Source organism: Equus przewalskii, chromosome 14 (genome assembly GCF_037783145.1).
Source record: "Equus przewalskii isolate Varuska chromosome 14, EquPr2, whole genome shotgun sequence".
NCBI classification, from domain to species: domain Eukaryota; kingdom Metazoa; phylum Chordata; class Mammalia; order Perissodactyla; family Equidae; genus Equus; species Equus przewalskii.
Window position 1 is genome coordinate 29549959 of NC_091844.1, and position 21023 is coordinate 29570981.

Below are 21023 nucleotides of genomic sequence, written 5' to 3' on the forward strand. Positions count from 1 at the left end.
CAGGCTGATCATGCCTTCCTCATGCTGGAGCGCCCTGCCTTCCCACGTGTCTGCCCACTGCTTATCTTTTGCTCCACACCTGACAGCACCCCACCCCCTTCCCGGGGTTCCCATCTCCCACAACCCAGGGTTTTGCTTTCTGCAGAGGAGCCTAATGCCTATTCAGAGGATAAGACCTGGACCGTCTGTCCTGACTATGGTCCCACATCAACTTTTCTCCTCCTTCCCTCCATCTCTGGAATAACCTGGGCTCAAATCTCTACTCTTCCATTTACTAATGGTGAGACCTGGGGCCAATAATCTCACCTCAGCTTGCACAGCTGTGAAATGACAAGCATTATTTGGGACCTCTGTGAGGATTAAATGAGATAAGTATGTTACTGTCTCTGCTTTGCCCATGTGGGAAACTTGGGAATCATCCTCAAATCTTCGCTGTCTCTCTGCATCCACATCCAACCAGTCATGGGGTCTTGTAGTTAAGGACTTCTCAAATCTATGTCTCCTCCCTTTTTTGCTTCTTTGCTGGCTAACTCCATTCTTCAAAACTCAGTTCATCTCCTCCCGGGGATAGTCATAGTGTTGACTCTGTCATAGTGTTGACCTGCAGGATGGAGTTCTCTGTGTCTTCGTCGCTCTCCCTCACTAGGCTACGACTCCCCCCCCCCGCCCCCAGCCCTTCCCCCTGCCCCCAGCCCTGGCTAAGGACCTGTGGTGTACACCTTGACTCCCAGCACAGGCCTGGCAATGTTTATCAAACAGAGCCCTCACTTTTGTGGAGAGCTTGGTCCCCCAGCATCCCCAGCCATCTCCCTTTTACCTTTCATTCCCTCCTTCCTGTTCAGCCTACCTTCGTCTTCATGTCTCTCATGTCTCGCTGCCCTACAAAAAGTCTTCTGTCCTCATGTTTCCCTCATTCTGTTAACTTTTCTTCTTCACCACCAAACTTCTTCAATAAGTGTGTCTCTGACTCCTTCCTTTCCTCTTGACTGCATAAATCTTTGCAACCTGGCTTCCACTCCCATCACATTAGGAAAATGACTTGCAAAAGGTTCAAAACTTTTCTTATGATGCTGTTACAAGAGCAACATGTGCTTATGGAGACAATAATAGGCAGGACAAGCTTACAGAGTCATTGTGAGATTGATGACTTATAATCCCCACCCAATGGGGTGCCTAGCACATAGTAAGCACTTGATAAATGTTAGCTATTATTTTATAGAGCTGTGCTGTCCAATATGGAAGCCATGTGGCTCTTGGGTGCTTGAAATGAGGATGGCCCAGATTGAGATATTCTGTAAATATAAAATACCAAATTCGGAAGGCTGAGTGTTTAAAAAAATGTTAAATGTCATTAATGTTTTCTGTGTTGATTACATGTTATAATGATAATATTTGGGATATATTGGGGTCAAATAAAATATATTATTAAGATTATTTTTATCTGTTTCTTTTTACTTTTTAAATGTGGCTACTAGAACATTTAAAATTACATATGTGTCTCACGTTATATTTCTACCAGACAGAGTTGTTATAGAAAATACAAGTAATCCAAAAGAGCCGGGGAGGCTAAAAGGGTGTGGGGGGAGGGAAAACAGAAATCATATAATTTTCAAACCTTACCACCCGGAAACAACCCTCATGGAATTCTTGCTGTATATCCTTCCAGTTCTCTCTCTCTATGTGTCTCCCTTAAAAAGGGTGGGAGGATCACACCATATAGAGTTTTGTAACCTGCTTCTTTAGCTTCATAACCAATCACAAGCATCTTCGTATCCATTAAATAATCTATATTGTTGGACATTTATACTGTTTACAAATTTTCGCTATTTTAAACAAGATTTTGACCAACAGCCCCATAGCTGTATCTTACTGTATGTCCATTAGGATTACTTTTCTATATAAATTTCTAGAAGTATAATTTCTAGAAATGTAATTTCTAGATAGGCAATATTTTAATTCTTTCGGTATTTTGATTCTTTTAATTCATGTTGCCGGTTAGGCCTCTGGAAATGTTGTAGCTATTTATTCTCTCATGAGCAGAATTTAAGGGTTTCTCTTCATTCTCCGAAATGTTCATCAGGACTCCTTATTTCCAAATTCGAGTCTTTTTAAGTTTTAAGTGTCTATGGGCTCTTCAGCATTTCATTAACTTCAACTCTCTTTTCTTCATTTCTTTAACTCTCTCTTCCCTTCATTTTTCTAACAAAGTGCTTGCCTGGATCTGCCACCTCTGGGAATTGCTTCTTTGTGGGTTCCCTTTTCTTCTCCTAACTGTGGCCACTCACTAGGTGTCCTTGTCTATTCCTTCTATCTAACTGTCTTCTATCTATCTATCTATCTATCTATCTATCTATCTATCTATCCATCTATCTTTCTAGCTATCATTTATGTATCTGTGTATCTACCTATCACATATCTATCATCTGTCTATCTACCTATCACATATGTATCTATCATCTATCTATCTATCTATCTATCATTTTTTATTCCCACAGCTTCAACCAATACCTCGATGCAGACTGTGTACACATTTGTAATGCCAACTCTTTATTTTTCCCCAGATCGAGTCACTAATTTTTGAATGCTAGTGAGATGCCTTCCTGGGACCCCACAGGCTCCTCACACATTCACTATACTGCAAAATTGAGCTCAACATCTTCCCCACCAAATCTGTGCCTCTCCCTGGCTCAGCCTTCTTTGATAACAGGCCCACCTTTCTCCAGGACACCCAGTCTCAGCGGCTAAGAGGTCACCACCCTGCACAACCAGTCAGTCTTTGCATCCATTTCTTTCTTTCCGTTCCCCTGTGACTGGCCTACTTGAGGCTCTTATTATCTTTCCCTGGTGATTCTCTTATGATAACCTCTCTATAATTCATCTTACACATGGCTGCCAGATTTCTACAACACAACTCTATCCTGTTAAAATGTTTCCACACAACTGTGGGACCTAGGGCAGTTTATTTATCTCTCTGCAACTCAGCTTTTTATCAGCAATCTGGAGATAACAATAGTACCTGGAGAGTTGTTGAGAGAATTGAAACGAAGTAATTCGTATATAGCTCTTAGCACACAGAGTAACCACTCAATGAGTATTAACTATTAGTGTCACTGTTTGAACAATAAATTCAAATTCCTTAGTTTGGCATTTGAGACCCTCCATGAGCGAGTCCTTACCTTGCTAGCCTCATGTCCTCTGCTCACCTATGGGTAGCCTGCACTGCAGCAACACTGCCACCACCCAGGGCATACATCCAAGGACTCCTTGCTCTCTGTGCCCACCCTATACATTTCCCCTCCAAGGCTCACTTAAAAACAATACTCTAGGGGCTGGCCCTGTGGCCAAGTGGTTAAATTCGCGTGATCTGCTTCAGGGGCCAGGGGTTCACCAGTTCGGATCCTGGGCATGTACCTACACACCGCTCATCAAGCCATGCTGTGGCAGCATCCCACATAGAAGAACTAGAATGACTTACAACCGGGATATACAACTGTGTACTGGGGCATTGGGGAGAAAAGGAAAAAAAGGAGGAAGATTGGCAACAGATCTTAGCTCAGGGCCAATTTTCCTCACACACACACACACACAAATTACTCCAGGGCATGTGTCAGTCCAGCTTCTGAGAAAAGGAAAATTGTCAAAAGTGCATGAAGCCAACTCTACGGAGTGCCAGCTTCACAAGAACTCCATTTATTTTCTTCACTGCTATGTTTCCAACACCCAGCACAGTTTCTTGGCATATAATAGATGCTCATTAAAGATTTGTTGACTGAACATATGAATGTGAGAAACATCACTTAAGATTATGTTTGTTCCAAGACAGTGTAGCAATGTAAATTTTCATCACATAGGACATAAAGAAGAGACAGTTCATGCCCATTGAGTTGGCCATGAAAGGAGAGTTTGACCCAGGCCTCACTTTGGGAGATTTCTCCTGCAGAGCCTCTAACTGATGGGAAAGGAAACCGAGACACTTTGAACGTGGACCCTGCCCAGCAATTGGCTAAACTCTTGGGTGGGGAGGACTACAAATTAAAAATTTCCAGTGTGTCTCTATATTGTAAGATGTGCGAACTTGGAGCAAATATCTCTTTCTTCTGGCTGCCTTGTTTTTGCGAAGATAAACCGAAGACGTAATTCTTAAATGGAGCAATTAGAGCTCCCAGGCTCAGTATTCTGCAAACAACATAAATGTCTTCTCTGTAATAGGATGTTATCTTTGCAGATTAATATTACTTCAGGGAAACGTTTCTTTCCAACATACGGGTCTAGGCTGCTCTGTTCCTGAAAATTAGGGCTCTTCCCTGGGAGTGTGGATGTTCATATTTACATGATTCCCCAAAGAACTGGAAAATGAAGGGCAGGGAGGCCTCTATCTTCATCTCCCACTGGCAGAGGGGTCTTGACCAGAATTGCCAAAGCCCATCCTGAGCTACTGATTCTGCTGTATGCTCACTCAGAGTTTCATCTGGAAGGAGTTCCCAGACTTTGAGAAATGTACTCGTGTCAGACAATTATGTAGTGATGAATTGGGCCAGTGGGTCTCCAGCAAGGCCAGCCACTGGGAGTTCAGGAATGGACATGATGACTCTAAGGCATCCTGTGAGGCAGCAGAAGGCTCGAATGGGAGGACTAAGAGAGCAGGGGAGATCTGGGCTGGAGCTGGGAGACAATCTCTCTTCCATAAAGCTGGAGAGGCTGAACTTATGAAAGGGGGACGCTAGATTCTGCCATTACACGGATGAGGCTATCAACCAGCAGACATTTGGGTCATGCAATGAAAAACTAAGCCCTTTGCCATATATGACAAACCCATAGCCAACATCATACTCAATGGGCAAAAATTGAACCCCATCCCCCTGAAAACAGGAACGAGACAAAGATGCCCTCTATCACCACTCTTATTCAACATAGTACTGGAGGTCCTGGCCAGAGCAATCAGGCAAGAAAAAGGAATAAAAGGAATCCAAATAGGGAGGGAAGAAGTGAAACTCTTGCTGTTTGCAGATGACATGATCTTATATATAGAAAACCCCAAAGAATCCATTGGAAAACTGTTAGAAGTAATCAACAACTACAGCAAAGTTGCAGGGTATAAAATCAATTTGCATAAATCAGTAGCATTTCTATACTCCAGTAATGGACCAACAGAAAAAGAACTCAAGAATACAATACCATTCATAATCGCAACAAAAAGAATAAAATGCCTTGGGGTAAATTTAACTAAGGAAGTGAAGGACCTATATAATGAAAATTACAAGGCCTTTCCGAGAGAATTGGATGACGACATAAGGAGATGGAAAGACATTCCATGTACATGGATTGGAAGAATAAACATAGCTAAAATGTCCATTCTACCTAAAGCAATCTACAGATTCAACGCCATCCCAATCAGAATCCCAATGACATTCTTTACAGAATTAGAACAAAGAATCCTAAAATTCACATGGGGCAACAAAAGACCCCGAATTTCTGAAGCAATACTGAGAAAAAAGAACAAAACGGGAGGCATCACAATCCCTGACTTCAAAACATACTACAAAGCTACAGTAATCAAAACAGCATGGTACTGGTACAAAAACAGGTGCACAGATCAATGGAACAGAATTGAAAGCCCAGAAATAAAACCACACATCTATGGACAGCTTATCTTTGACAAAGGAGCTGAGGGCATACAATGGAGAAAAGAAAGTCTTTTCAACAAATGGTGCTGGGAGGGGCTGGCCCCTTGGCCGAGTGGTTAAGTTCGCGCGCTCCGCTGCAGGCGGCCCAGTGTTTCGTTGGTTCGAATCCTGGGTGCGGACATGGCACTGCTCGTCAGACCACGCTGAGGCAGCGTCCCACATGCCACAACCAGAAGGACCCACAACGAAGAATAGACAACTATGTACTGGGGGGCTTTGGGGAGAAAAAGGAAAAAAATAAAAATCTTTAAAAAAAAAAACAAAAAAAAAACAAATGGTGCTGGGAAAACTGGAAAGCCACATGTAAAAGAATGAAAAGTGACCATTCTTTTTCACCATTCACCAAAATAAACTCAAAATGGATTAAAGACCTAAAGTTGAGACCTGAAACCATAAGGCTTCTGGAAGAAAACGTAGGCAGTACACTCTTTGACATCAGTATTAAAAGGATCTTTTCAGACACCATGCCTTCTCGGAGAAGGGAAACAATAGAAAGAATAAACAAATGGGACTTCATCAGATTAAAGAGCTTCTTCAAGGCAAATGAAAGCAGGATTGAAACAAAAAAACAACCCACTAACTGGGAAAAAATATTTGCAAGTCATATATCTGACAAAGGCTTAATATCCGTAATATATAAAGAACTCTCGCAACTCAACAACAAAACATCAAACAACCCAATCAAAAAATGGGATGGAGACATGAACAGACATTTCTCCAAAGAAGATATACTGAAGGCCAATAGACACATGAAAAGATGCTCATCATCGCTGATCATCAGGGAAATGCAAATCAAAACTACACTAAGATATCACCTTACACCCGTTAGAATGACAAAAATATCTAAAACTAATAGCAACAAATGTTAGAGAGGTTGCGGAGAAAAAGGAACCCTCATACACTGCTGGTGGGAATGCAAACTGGTGCAGCCACTATGGAAAACAGTATGGAGATTCCTCAAAAAATTAAAAATAGAACTACCATATGATCCAGCCATCCCACTACTGGGTATTTATCCAAAGAGCTTGAAGTCAGCAATCCCAAAAGTCCTATGCACCCCAATGTTTATTGCAGCACTGTTTACAATAGCCAAGACATGGAAGCAACCTAAGTGTCCAGCAACAGATGAATGGATAAAGAAGATGTGGTACATATATACAATGAAATACTACTCAGCTGCAAAACAGAACAAAATCATTCCATTTGCAATAACATGGATGGACCTTGAGAAAATTTTGTTAAGTGAAATAAGCCAGCGAGAGAAAGATAATTTGTGTATGACTCCACTCATATGAGGAATTTAAAATTATGGACTAAGAACAGTTTAGTGGCTACCAGGGGAAAGGTGGGGTGGGGGGTGGGCACAAAGGGTGAAGTGGTGCACCTACAACATGACTGACAAACATTAATGTACAATTGAAATTTCACAAGATTGTAACCTATCAATAACTCAATAAAAAAAAAAAAGAAAAACTAAGCCCTTTGGTATAGCTCAATGTCAAAACGTTTCAGTGGGCCCATCCCCATGTGATTTGGTGTTCCACCAACCTGTTCACCCAGCCGCCTCCCCAGCTGCCCACTCACTCAAATTTGTTTGATCATATCTGGATCTAAACAGCTTTGTGTCACTCAGTGCACATATTTCTTACTCTCCTTCAGTTATTCAACAATTTGGCCAGGGTCATTTGTGGATTCTTTATTTGTAAGTGCAATCATTGAATACGATGTCACATTTGTTTCTAATAACACAGTAGACTAGATGTCCAGAGAACCTTTCCGGAACAGAACATCTAAGAATCTGTTTTACTACATTTTGACTTTTTATTATAAAAATTTCCAAACATACACAAAATAGTATAATGCACATCCATGCACCCTGTTGCCTAGATTTTATAATGGTTAATATTTTTCCATTTTGCTTCCTTCCTTTCTCTCTGAAGCATTTTAAAGTAAATTACAGCCATCATGATGTTTCACCCCTAAATATCCCACTATGAATCTCTATGGGGAATTCTTTTTAAAAGACAAAGACTTTTTATTGTGTGAAATTTCAAACACACTTTGTAGAGAGCATGGTATGATGAATCTCCACATGTTTATCACTCAACTTTAATTATCAATCTTTGCCAGTCTTAAAAACATCTTTTTGAATGATGTTTTTGAATGATGGCTGAGCTGGCACAAAAACAAGGAAAAATCCTCAATTGCCCAGAAATTATAGAAAGCTTGAATTGAGACAAGGAAGTGAGTTCTGAAGCTAGAGTTTGTGTTGGAACAAATCCCAATTCACTGGTGGCCCAGAGCATGGGCTTTAAAGGGCCACGGTGAGAGGGACAGGGGACAAAGCTTAGGATAGGAAGTCACATCAGAGATCCCTAAAGGTGACATCTTTACCGAGTGAATGAGAAAAAATTCCACCCCCACAAAGGGAGGTAGTGGACACATGTCTGGCTTAGCTTTGGCTCTGCATGAAAGGGAAAAAAAGAAAACATGTTTTCTGCAGAGTTCCTAACCACAGCTCCACTTTACTTGGATTTGGGGCCAGAAATTTTAGGAAGCCCTAAAAGATTCCAAGCTAAAAATTTAGTGTCCACTGGCAGAAGCAAACGAGTGTATTTACTCTCTTCTTTAGAGGAATATACTTAAAAGCCAAACTTCAAATAACTTCCCCATGGAAGATAAACTCACAATCAAAAATCACAAAATACACAGGGAAGTAAACTACCATGAGAGTTAGCAGAAACCGTGAACTGCAGAATCAGACCTGCAGAGACAGCACATATTAGAATTATCACATATAGAGTATAAAATATTTATGTTTAATATGTTTTAAAAATAAAAGAGAGTGTTAAAAAGAAATGAAAAAAATACCTAGTATGAGTGTGGAAAATGGTACAACTTTGGAAAATTGTTTGGCAGTTTTAAGTAAAGTTAAAATATACCCAATCAGTCATTCTACTCCTGGGTCTATACCCAAGGAACAAGTAGATATGTCCACAAAAAGATTTTATTCATAATCACGAAAACCTTGTAACAATCTACATGCCAATCAACAGTAGGATGAATAAGTAAATTACTAGATTCACACAATGGAATACAATGAAAATGAACAATGGATGTATGCAAGAAAATGGATAGATCTCAGATACATTATTGGACTGATAGAAGTCAGAATTATGGTTACCTCTGAGGAATTATTGACTGGCGAGTGGCACAGTGGAATGCTCTGAAGTCCTAGAAATGTTCTATATTTCCACCTGGATGGTGTTTACACAGATGTACACATATGTCAAAATTCATCATGATGCACACTTAAGATTTATGCATTTTACAATATGTAAATAGTACCTCAGTATAAACAAAAGGGACCCAGCCAATTTGGAAAAGTACCAAAGGGAAATATAAATTATAATCACTGAAATTAGAAACTCAATTTATAAGAAATTAGCAGATTAGACATAGCAGAAGAGAGAATTCATGAACTGAAAGATGCGAAGAGTTGAAGCAATGCACCACAAAGAGAGGCAAAGATGTAAAAATTATCAAGAGGTTAAGAGATATGGAGCATGGTGTATGGAAGATTATATCTAACCAGGATTCTCGAAGTAGAGAGCAGAGGTAATGGAGTAGAGGCTTCATTTGAAGAGTTAATAGCTAAGAATCTTTCCAAATTGATTAACAACAGCAATCCTTGCATTGAGGAAGCCCATCAAATTCCAACAGGATAAATAAAACAAACCCACACACAGACAACGTAATTACAGAAAACCTAAGGAAAAGAGATCTCAAAAGCAGCCAGAGAGAAAAGACAGATTATTACAAAGTGATGAGAATAGGGCTGACAAGTGACTCTCAACAACGGATGGCAAGAGAGAGGGGGACAGACCTTCAAACCACTGAGAGACAATGACTTAAAACCCAAAATTTTATTTGTAGCAACAATGGTCTTTCAAGAATAAGAGTGAAATAAAGACATATTTGGGCAAATCGAAAATAAAAATTTCTACCAACTGACGCTCACTGAAGGAATTTCAGGCAAAAGGAAAATTATTGCAAGAAGGAAAGTCTGAGATGAAAGGATGAACAGAGAGTAAAGCTAACAAAATAAATATTGACTGATTCAAAAATGGGCAAAAGACTTGACTAGACATTTCTGCAAAGAAGATATAGAAACAGCTAAAGAGCACATGAAAAGATGCTCAGAATTACTAATCATCAGGGACGTGCAAATCAAAACCACAATGAGCTGCTACCTCACACCCATCAGAATGGCTACTGTCAACAAAACAGAAAATAACACGTGGCGACAAGGATGTGAGGAAATTGGAACTCTTGTGCACCATTGGTGAGAATGTAAAATGGTGTAGCCACTGTGAAAACAAGCATAACAGTTCCTTAAAAATATAATAGAAGTGCCATTTGATCCAGCAATTCCACTTCTGGGTACATACCCAATGGAATCAAGAGTAGAGTTTCGAAGAGATATTTGTACATTCATATTCACTGCAGCATTATTCGCAATAGCTAAAAAGTGGAAGCAATCCTAGCTTCCATCAATGGATGAATGAAGAAGCAAAATGTGGTATATGCATACAACAGAATATTATTCAGCCTTAAAAAGGAAGGAAATTTTCCTACATGCTACAACATAGATGAAACCTGAGGACATTATACTAAATGAAATAAACCAATCACAAAAAGACAAATGCTGTATGATTCCACTTAGATGAGGTACTTTGAATAGTCAAAATCATAGAGACAGAAAATAGAATGGTGATTGCCAAGGGCTGGGCGGAGGGGAGAATGAGGAGTTATTGTTTAACTCTGTAAGAGTTTTAGTTTTGCAAGATGGAAAGAGTTCTGGAGATGGATGGTGGCGATGATTGCACAACAATATTAATGTACTTAATACCACTGAACCATACACGTAAAAATGGTCAAGATGGTAAATTTTGTGTCGTGTATTTTACCACAATAAAAAATAAGTTGAAAAATAAATACACTAATAAATAAGTAAATAAAATAGTAACAATAGCAAACAGCGTGTGTGTCTTAAAATATATCTTTTTGGCAAAAGAAAAACTTAGCAACATCCCCTTTTCCAAATATACATATTGACAGTATAAAACCTTAATGTTCCTGTATAGTTTGTAGGACTAAAAAATTAGAACTAAATATCAAACAATAGCACATAAGTTGCGGCAGAGTGATGACTGAAGTTAAAGCTTATTTGTATCATGTATTTTTCTGAAGAAAGGTAAAGGTAGTGATTAACTTTAGATTTTTGGAAGTTAAATATGCCTGACAAAACGTCTAGGGTAACCACCAAAGGAATAGAAACACAGTATTACTTCCAAATTAGTAAAAGAGAAAAAAATAGAATTTTAAAAAATCTAGATGGGAGATAATTAAATAACAACGAAAACAGTTTCTTAATAAAAACTGTAGTGAGTGGAAAAAATCTCAAATCCCCGGTTTCCAGGCTATAACAGCAGTGTGCCACTAGGCTGAAAGCGCCCTGCTTTGGGACATTAATCTGGTTAGGAAATAACTGAGAAAACATGGAAAGTGTCATAACAAGAAGTGTTAGAGAATCTGTCATTGGCATTCTCTTCTTGGAGATGGAACACAATCACTGAGCAATTCTAAATAAATACTTAAATCACAGGAATTTAAAAAGTGATGTCAAAACAAAAGTTTGAGTTTCTATTTTTCACAAAAATTTCCAAGAGTTTACCATCAAATTATGATGCCAATAGTATTGTGAAGAGTAATCAAGTATTTCAACCTCAAGAGTTAATCAGGGTTGACAGGAGGGCTGGTACAGAGAGTAACACATTTCAAGCCAAGATTCTGTGCATTGTTTGAAATTTATGAAAGAAGGTAATAGACCTTCTTGATCAGAAACTACTTTCAAAGTACAAAAACTTCAAGGCAAATTAAAATATTTTTTTAAAAACCTTCGTAATCAGATTGTTGACAGGTGGAACAGAGCATTATAAAAGATGTATTATTCTGTTACCCATTCTAGTTCTTCTGCTAACAAAAATTCAGGAATAAAAGAGAAATTAAAACTTGAAAAAATTATAGAAAATCAGAAAAAAATGTGAAATGCATTTATATTGGTGTAGTTTCGTAGTAAACATCCAACTTTTGGTGACATTGTCTTTTGTAAACTATTATCTGATTAATTGAAACTTAATAAGAAAAGTAGAAAGTATCTAAAGTAGAAAATATTTTATTTCTGGGAAATAAAATATTGTGTCTATCAAGGGCATGGGGAATCTAATTTGTTAACGAGGGCAGGTATTTTGGGTTGGAAATCAAAGAGAAATATAAAGAGAACTTACAATTAATTTGAGTTGGTTTCTACAAGCTGTGCAAACTTACCGTGAAATTTAGGCAAGTTACTTAACCTTTCAGTGCTACTTTCCTTTTCTGTAAAATGGGAATAAATCATAGAACCTGCCTCGTAGTCAGTTGGGTGGAGTCAATGAGTCCTTTAATGTAAAGCTCTTAGAATAGTGGCTGGCACATAGCAAGCATTTAGAATTATTAATAAAATAATAAAGATGGACATTTGTTCCCATAAATTACTCATGAGATACAATAAGACAACTGACGATGCAATGATGCCAAGCTCTCAACCTGTGTAAGGGTTCCGCAAAAAATGTCCCAAACCATCTTAATTAAGCAGACATTCATGGATGCCGTGGGTATGGACAAGACCACTGGGAGGCTCTTACATGGGATTATTATGGAAGCTGATTCTAATAAAATACACGGCTATGTCTACACAGGAGCTGCTGACACAAGTGAAAGATTTAACGTTGTTCCTCCAACGTTTATGGAGGATGAGCCAAGAGCTTTATACACACATTGTCATGCATGTCTTGGGGATTTAATGGTGTTGAGTTTTGTGGGGGTATGAAAGAACTCCGCGATGATCTCAGTACTGTCAATTCTTTGTATGACACTATTCATGCATCTCTGAAAAGCTGGCAAATTTTCAAAACATTTGTAAGTGGAGTGAAGGCATAACATACAGGAAGCTCCGAGGTTGCTGAAAACATGTTGGATTGTTGGTTGTGGCTGAGGGACTTCTGTAGGTGATTCAAACATGTGAAGTTGTATCAAGCTATTCTTGAAACGCACAGGTGGCTGCTGCAATGAGGTCTTGGTTGATTTTGGTTTCCAAATTTGAATTCACCTTTTGTTTACAAATTCGAAACAATGGGCTAAGCATTGCAGGCATTTTTTTTTTCTAAAGAGCTTCTAAGTGAAGCTATAGACATTTTTCTCTTTGTCATCAAAGTTAGAAGCAAAATTTCATGGTTTATCATCTGAGAGAAGTGATAAATATTTCAAAACCATTTGGGACAGAACGGAGAAATTATGCCAAAAAGTAATCCCCAAAGGTTTCAAAGTGGGAAAAAAAATGGTTTTAAGAAAAAAAAGTTCATGGTAATTCAGGTAGTGTATTTCCCTTACTACATCAGAAAAACAATTTATAAAAAACGTTTATTTCTAACAAATAGTATCCACATTACTAAATTTGTGTTTTCAAAAGCCAATAACAGCAAAGTGAAAGAAATTTCAGAAACGCTGTTTTGAGGAACAGTATATTAAATGGAGACACAGCTAAACATGTGCAAGAATTTTTGGTGTGTCTGCCTGCCGTGCCCACGCCTCCACGTACACTCTACTGTCCTGGGTGAAACACGTGACCCTTCTCCTGGCCACAGCTGATTGGACTGAGGCAGTCACCATGAGCTTGCTAATGGCCTTGGTTTAGGTCTAGGCTCAACAAAAGAGATTCTCTCCCAGGCATTTGAACTAAGTGACCCAGAGGGAAATGACACTTGGTAGTGGGCAAGGGGCAGAGAGTGCAACAACCCAGGGAGGTAGGGACAATGTGTAGAGCCCCTAACATCTGGGCCTCAGAGGGAGTCCAGGGCAGCAGCCCCTGCAGAGAGGCCATCCTGACACCAACCTGAAGGCCTGTTGTACTTAGGTGCAGCCTTTCTCATGGAACTGCCCACCCCCCACTGCCCCTCCCTGTCTGTCTCCCAAGCAGCTCTTAAGTCTCTGAGTGCAGTCCTTAAATCTCTGTACCTCCCATCCCCCTACAGTAGATGTCCACCAGCCTCCTGGGGAAATGGATTCATTAGGTAAGAGAACAATTAGGAAACGTGGCCCGGTGAAGGATGTGATGAGTATGGAAGGCAGACCAGGAGAGGACTCTCCACCTCTTACTGGATCCCCTGGAAGGTGGCTGGAGTATTGGTGGCATCAGTAACTGGGGAGAGGCCTGGAGGAAGACTGTGTGACAGCCCTGGGAAGTCTCCGGAGCATGATGTTGAGGACAGAGCCGGATAATGCAGACACTCATTCCCAGGAGAGCAGCTCATGTAAGCCCCAATTCCTCAGGCCTGGTGCCTCAAAGACATCTGTCATCTAGCCCCGTCCACCCTTCTCTAACACACCCCAGGCCACCTGGCTAGCTGGTGTCCCTGTCCCCACACACCAGGCCCATTCCCCTTCAGTGCTTTTGCTCACAAGGTGTCTGCCAACTAGCATGCCTTCCTCCTCCCCACCAATGCCAACCCTGCTCCACCTTCAGCCTGTTCTGGTCTCGCTTCTTCCAGGGAGGCCCTTGCTCCCACCGCTCCCTCCCTCCCTTCCACTCACCAAACAGCACCCTTTGGAGTCTTCAGGCCACTACTTACACTTGCATTTGTGTAACTCAGGAAATGCATGTGGTAGGGACACGGGACTCCTGGGGACCATGGCATGAAAAGAACAAGGCAGCCACTGCCCTTGGTTCCCACACCAGAAATTCAGGCCCTCCGCGTCCCGTTTTTTCCTCATTCCATGGCCCACCCCTCCAAAGAGAAAAGAGAGTCAGAAGAGGTCCCTTTCTCCCACATTTATGTCTAAGTTGCCAGTGCTCCTCCTCCCATGTTCCCGGAATCTCGGGTTCCAGCTGTTCTCTCTCCTTCTGCCTCCACAAAGGCACAGGATGCTTCTCCCAGAATGCAGCCCACTCACTCACCCCCACCCAGCCCCAGGGACACCCCTGTTTCTGCCCCATGCTGCTGCATCAGCCTGGGCCCCCAGCCCCAGCACCTGGCAGCCACCATCCTTTAATGAGCACATTAGTGCTCAGGTGTGGCGAGCCCAGGATTCTCGGTAAGCTGGGGCGAGCCTCTCGTTATCCTAATGAGCCGCTGGCAGGTCTTCTGGAGACCCTCCTCTTTCTCTAGGGATCACAGACCTTTGTCCCCTCTGTTGCACCACTGGATCCGCCCTTCCTTTCCCACCCTGCCACCACTTGCAGCTCAGGCCTCAATCTTGCTGCCCCATTCCCGCTTGTCTGTGAACCTGACTCTAGGCCCTGACTTGTCTGATGTCCTCAGTGCTGACACTGGTTGGTGGAATTTCTGGTTGCTCAGACACAAACCACAAAAAAGGCCAGGACATGCTAAGCCAAGCTTTCTCTTGCCCCATCACACTTCCTTCAGTGCAATTTGCTCTTCCTCCAGGAAGCCTTCCCTGACCACTCTAAATCGAACTGACCTGGATCTCCCTGTTCTGTCCAGAGAAGTCTGAAGCTCACAAATGATTCTGTAACATGTGTTCACCCTTTGCATCTCTGAGACTTTTCTAAATACATAGAATGCTGTGATTATATGATGTACTTTTCCAATATTCAACAGATCTGTACTGAGCACCTACAATGTGCCAAGCATTGTACTTCGTGCTGAGGACAAAACAGTGAGCAAGACAAAACATGATGCCCCTCTCATGGAGCTTAGCAAGTAGCATGTTGGGTGGAATAGAATAAATCACCGGACATTGATGACACAGTGTGAATGGTGTTGAGTGGGTGGCAGGGGGTGTTTGGGGAGCACGTGGCAGGAGCACAATATCAAAGATGCCAACCATTTCTTGTTCCACCCAAACCCCTATCTGAGGAAACTCTGGCCCAAACAGTCCTACTCTGTACCATGTGAACCTGCCACCCACCACCCCACCTCACCACAGTTTATCAGACCAAGAATGGACTTGTGACCCACGGGAGCTAATCCTTGGCCTGGCCAGTGACCTATAAAGGGGCTCACTCTTGGAAATGTGAGCTAAGAGATGCAGAGGGAAGTTGCAGTTAAATGTGGGCCCAGGCCTTGTGGACAGGGCTACATGCACACTGAAGTCATGAGGGAACAAAGATGAAGGGTGCTGAGAGAGAGGGAGGCAATGGGAGCTGACTGGCAGAGACATCAAAGGGGGCCTCTGAGGGGGAAGGCTCAGGGCTCCTGTTCCTGCTCACCAGGCATCTGGAAAGTGAACCACACAACCCCCAAACGAAGGAGACCTAACTAGACAGGGCCCCAGACTAGGTTTGAGCAAGGAGTGGGATAGGCCAAGAGAGGCTGCTGGGGATGTGAAGGATCAGGAAGACTTAGCTCCTATCAGGAGTTTCCTGGAGGTAAGACTGTTTGTTATGGTGAGAGCTCCAGGAGACATGCACAGCACTGTGTATGAGTACACAGTAGAAATTTAGAGAAATTTAAAACGGCAGAACTATACTTCCTTGGAGCAAAATAAATATATTTTCTCTTCCTTCCTTCCTTCTCTCTCTCTTCTTATTCTTTCTTCTTATTACCAAGGAAATGCATGTTCACTATGGAAATTTTTCGAAATATAGGAAAGCAAAAAGAGCTACATAAATTCTTCAAAATCCCACCACTCAGATATCATTATTTTTGTCTTACTGTTATTCGTATTAATAATAACTAATATTTATTGAGCCCTTTCTAGATACAAGGCACTGTTCTAAGACTTTCCACGCATTATTTCATTTCATCCTCATGACGCTATGAGACAAGTACTCTTTTTTTGTTTTGTTTTGTTTTGTTTTTAGGAAGATTGGCCCTGAGCTAACATCTGTCGCCGATCCTCTTTTTGCTGAGGAAGACTGGCCCTGAGCTAACACCCATGCCCATCTTCCTCTATTTTATATGGGATGCCACCACAGCATGGCTTCATGAGCGATTCCTTGGTCTGCGCCCAGGATTCAAACCTGTGAACCCTGGGCTGCCAAAGCAGAGTGAGCAAACTTAACCACTTAGCCACCAGACTGGCCCCCTGAGATGAGTACTCTTTTTAACACAATCTAACAGGTGAGGAAACCGAGGCACAGTTTAAGTAGGAGGCAGAACTGCAACTTGAATCCAGGCAGGCGATAAGCAGTGTTAAAATTTTAATGTACATATTTGTGTCTTTGAAAAAAGATCATAAACTAATATGAACTCCTTTTCTGTTTCTCTTTAGAAATATGCTTTGAAAAAATTTCAAGTGACATATAGTCATACTGTACATACTTTACATAGTTCAAGTAATATATTTGTGCTAGAGAAAGTTAAAAAGAAGATAATTTTAAAGAGGAAAATGAAAATCATTTGTGATCCTACCACCCAAAAGACTAGTGTTTACATGTAGGAGTCTGTCCTCCATTCCTGGAATGAATTTAGGATTAAGAACATAACTGCAGCTCCTAAACCCGGCGACATCTCCCAGGGAGTCTTTTAATGAGCTGGGAAACCACACGAGCATTCGACAGCTGGGTGCACACTGGAGGATGGGAATTATGTCTGAAACCCTGAAGAGCGCTTCTGTCTGATGCAGAGGAGTGTGTTCCAGATTGTAACACGAAATGTCACACAGAGTCGTTACGAACACCTCAGTTGCAATGGAAAGAGAACCAGGCCAGGGGTCACAAAGCTGGATTCTCCTCCTGAGATGCAGGAGCTGGGGAAGTCATTTCCTGTCTGAGCCTCAGTTTCCTCATCTGTACAATGAGCTGTTACATTTCTAGGAAGGAGTGAATGTCGGCAGAGCTTCATTTCGGGGTTATCTCCTGCATTTTGGAGGACCCCTGACATAGTTCCCACCCAGCTCTGGCATGAACAGCAAGAGGGCCGGTGTCATGAAAGGAGCTGGGGTCAGGGAACACCAAAGGCTTACAGACGTTCAAACGAGGGTGTGAGCTCTGTTTTCCTGGAGGGCTGGGCCAGCCAAGCCGATTAGGGGCCCGGAGCAGCTGTGGGCCGAGGGAGGCCGCTGGGAGTGAGGAGATTCAAATGGCTCTTTCCCACCCTCTCCCCACCCGCCTGTTCTGTGTAAAAATTCCAAACTCCCAATCAAACCCCCTTCTCTTTTCTCCTTTCATTCACCTGCCCATCTTCCTCTCCTCTTCTCTCCTTTTCTATCCAAACTCATAATTAATCGCTCAAGGCAAAAGTAATGAATGTTAATTGGCCATCTGTAGGAAGACTAATTAAAATCTACCACGCTGGGGTTTCAAACATACCTATAGCAACGGAGTGAATCGGGAATGAGGCGAGGAGGGACTGAGGTAACAGCTGAAAGACTGCAAAACACCATTGGGCTTAGGTGTGAGGGAACGACGCCAGAGAGGGGCCGAGACGCTGGAGAGACAGTGAGAGAGAGACGGAGAGGGAGAGACTTCCCTGCTGCACTCCCACCACTGCAGGACCCGGCATTGTGTTGCCGTTCTGTTTTGCATTTAACAAACACGTTTACACACTTCCTTCTCCCTGAACCTGGCTTAAGGGGTGGCTGGAGTTCGTCAACACACAATTGTTGTCCCTCAGTCACAGGCCCAAACACACCCATTTACCCAGGAACACCTGCACCATGTCAAAATCACACCCAGACATACATACACAGACACGCAGACACACACACATGCTGGTTAAATCTCATGCACAGCTTTGCACAGGTTCACTCTTGCAAGGTAAGACCCTGTTGCATGTGTACACACGCACACCCAATTATAAACTAGAGCAACCCAGGGGCACAACATGTGCGTACATACAATCGCACACAGTCACATGTATGCACACAGTTGTATGCATACATGGTTTAAACATACAAACCCACTGCTATTCAAATGTAAATGCAGGTGTGCACTCACAGTAGTTTACACTTACCCTCACATTCACACAATAGTCTTATAGGTGTGTGCATACAGTGATACAGTGATACACCCAAAGCCACATTTGCATGCACATACTGCTGTCTGGGAAGCTTTAGATCCCAACACTTATACACAGGTACACACACAAACTTTCCCTCCACGCATAAGCAGAGCTGAATGTTCAAGCACCCATATATGACTAATATTAATATTGAGGTGGCACAGTTACACACCCACGTGGCTGGGGCCGAGCACAGGCCCACGCGTAGTTCATGTATATCCATATATGTGCCTACAGAGACCCCCGCCCAGGAGAGAACACACCACAGATGATGGCCTCGCGCCTTCCTGAAAAAACAGGGCTGGAGCCACAGACACTTAGGCCTCGCCTCCTCTCTCGGAACACTGTGCTTCGAGCAACACGAGCACCCACAGCCTGCCTAGAATGTCCCCTCTGACCCTTGGGCAGAAAGTATGGTGGATCTGAGGAAAGAGCAGGAGACCGCCTGGTGTTGGGATGGGCTTTGATGAGGCCAGGTCAGGGGTAAGGCCGCCAGCATGGGGATGCAGGGGTGAGGCTACCTGCATGGGGGTGCTTGGCAGGGCCTTTATACTCTCTGTATCTTGAAAGGGTCAGTCCCGTGGGTCTGGGGAGGCTGATCCTGGGTGGGCAGGGCACTGTGGGAAGAGCCCTGACACAGGAGCTGGGTCTCTGGGCCAGGGTCCCTAATTTCTCCTACTACAGTGAAAAGACTGCCTTCCTTTCTGGACAGCTTCTGCGTCCTCTTCCTCACTGCTGTGAAAATCCCTTTATGATAGCTTAGATTAAAGCAGGAAAGAGAGCAAACACAAAAATGAACTTCCCAACATAGCGGGGTTGGGGATGACAGCATGGAGAGCGTCACCAGAGAGAAAGGGAACAGGGTTCCTTACCAGAAAGGGTGAAGCAGATCTCTGCAGCCCAGAGTCAGTGCCCAAGGCACATCCTCAGGTCCAGCAGGGACAGCACCCGGGAGAGGAGCAGGCCAGAGGAGGGCAATGGCCTCGGGGTCCCCAGAGAGCCCTGTATGCCGGGTGCATCCCCAGAAGTTGGGAGTCAGCCGCAGAAGGAATCTCCAGCTATAATAATCAGGCTGCAAGGAATCCCTGGTGTCCCAGGGGTGACAATAGCCATGAGGCCAGGCGCCCATCACCACCACTCTAGGATCCAGGGGGCTTGGCTACCTTACATCCCCACCTGACAAGGAGGACACCCAGCTGCTCTGATGGCCCAGGGCCACACGGCTGTAAGTGGCCAAGCCAGGCCACAAAAGCCAAGTCCAGTGGCCTAAGCTCCTAAATCTGGGCAGCCCCTGGGCCTCTCCCTGTGCAGGACGGGAAGGAGTGGGGCCTGCTTCCCAGGGTGAGCCTCCGGGCCCTCAGGGATCTCCCTCTGCCAGGCTAAGGCCCCAGAATTCTCTGGGAAGAATATGCACACACACACACTCACACACTCTCTCTCTCACACACACACACAACCCTATGACAGCTTCTACATTTGGAGCTGACAGATGTGCAAGGTAACAGCTCGGCACCGCCTGTGCAGCTGAGGCCCCGGCATCGCGAGGGGGATTATTTCCAGTGAGGCTCAGGGCGGCTGCGTGAGCACACGCCCGGGTGTCTGTGACTGTGTGTGAGAGAAGGAGTGTGTATGAGTGTGTGTGAGTGTGTGTAGCTTCTCTCGATCTCTCGCCCCCCATTGAAGTCTGTCTTACTGTACTTTCAAATCTTTCCACCTCTGTCTGTTTTCCTCTCTGTTTCCCCATCTTCCTTTCACCGTCCTGCTCGCTCTGCCTCAGTCTTTCACCCTCGCTGTTTCTGTTTTTGTGTCTTGGCCTGGATGCTCCAGAGAGGAGAGGAGACTGGCCAGTTTGCCCCTTGTCCCTTTCCTGTCCCACCCAGGCCACAGGATGGGCTCTTAGAGAAAGCCCATTTTGTTCAGATAACAAAGTAGCTGTCCCTGCCCCGAGCACAGGGCTCCTGCCAGGGGGCAGATAGGGGAATCTGGGGCTGTCCTAGGCCCAAGAGCAGCCGCCTAGCCTTGATCACTGTCTCCAGACCTGGCTTTCTTATCCTGATGAGCCAGCTCACCCTGACACTTATCCTTTATGTGCAAACTAACATTTTATAAGCCAATAGTGCAGACCCCTTTCGCCTCCCCAAATTCTCCATCTCCCTCTCTGTATTCCCAAACCCCACCACAGACTGAGCCTAGCCATGGCTCTGTGCTGACCCCACATCTCGACTCACAGTGACCCTGTCCCTGACCACGTATTGGTCCTTAATTCTGACCTCAG